Below are 1,267 nucleotides of genomic sequence, written 5' to 3'. Positions count from 1 at the left end.
AAGAAGGTGCACACGTCCATGACCCCCAGCTCTGGGGTCCTGCTGCCAGCCTCTGGCAGTGACCCTCTTCCTGCCCTGTCCCCTGCCCCTGTGGATACGGGGTCATCCTGGAGCTGTTCCTGCAGAATCACTTCATGGTGGACACAGGGTCATCTACTATGTCTTCACCAACCAGCTGGTTGCTGTGTCCCGTGTGCCCCTCGAGGAGCACTGAAGGGTGGTGGTTCTTGAGGTCCGCGGTGCCCCACACTGGCAGGATGTGTCCATGCAGCGCATGGCGATCATGAGCTGCTTCTGTGAGGAGTGCTTCCTCTATGAGGTGGATGACATGGTGTGCGGGGATGTGGACATGAAGTTCTGTGACCACGTGGGCATGGAGATCCTGTCCCCCCTCTTTGGCACCCTGCACCCCGGTTTCTACTGGGTGGCCCGTGAGGACTTAAGCTATGAGCGCTGGTCCCAGTCCCAGGCCCACATCCCCAAGGACCAGGGTGACTTCTACTACATGGGGGCCTTTTTTGGGGGGTTGTGTCAGAGGTTCACCGACTGACCTCAGCCTGTCACCAGGTGATGGTGGTCAACTGGGCCAATGGGATCGAAGCCATGTGGTACGATAAGAGCCACCTGAACAGGTACCTGCTAGACCACAAGCCCACCAAGATGCTGTCCCTGGAGGAGCTGCGGGACCCACAGCTATTGGGCTGGCCCTGGAGGACCTGTGTGCAGCTGCTGGGCTGGCCCCGGGTCATGAAGAAGCTGAGATTTGGGCCATGCCCAAGAATCACCAGGACACCCGGAACTCATGAGGGACTGTCCCCGTCTCCAGCAGGGGGTGCTGACTTCAGCGGAGCCATCAGAGCAGGTTCCTACTTCTGTCCCCTCGAGGGACACTGTGGAGTCCAGTACTGTCTGCACGGGCACGTCCAGTGCCCGAGCCGCACCTGCTCACAGGAGGCCTGCCTGGGGATACAGCGTCCTCTCTTTGCGTTCACTACATTTTCTTCACTTCTGGGTCATTTGCAGCTGTGAACGGCACCAGTTTTATGTCAGATGTTTTTCTGTGTCAATGCTGAGCAACCATTTTTAAAAAGAACAATTGAGGGAAAAGGTTTTCTCTCTAGTTCTAAACAGAGACCGCCTGGTGGGGCTGAGACAGCCCTGTAGCAGCCATGGAACCAGAACGGGTCCTGGCTGGGTCTTCCCTCCCAGTCCTTGCATGTTGCCATGGCCATGGGGCTTCAGGGTCAGGGGTGCACCGAGCCACCTC

At 58.1% G+C, this 1,267-nt stretch overlaps 1 pseudogene; it reads left to right on the top strand.

The window, feature by feature from the left end:
- The first annotated feature begins 89 nt into the window (after positions 1–89).
- Positions 90–806, top strand: LOC118006856 (annotated as a pseudogene).
- The last annotated feature ends 461 nt before the right edge of the window (positions 807–1,267 follow it).

The sequence above is a fragment of the Mirounga leonina genome, unplaced genomic scaffold (genome assembly GCF_011800145.1).
Source record: "Mirounga leonina isolate KUSES-001 unplaced genomic scaffold, KU_Mleo_1.0 Mir_99502, whole genome shotgun sequence".
NCBI classification, from domain to species: Eukaryota; Metazoa; Chordata; class Mammalia; order Carnivora; family Phocidae; genus Mirounga; species Mirounga leonina.
The sequence above is the reverse complement of the archived record's forward strand: the minus strand, read 5'-3'. Positions and strand labels throughout refer to the sequence as shown.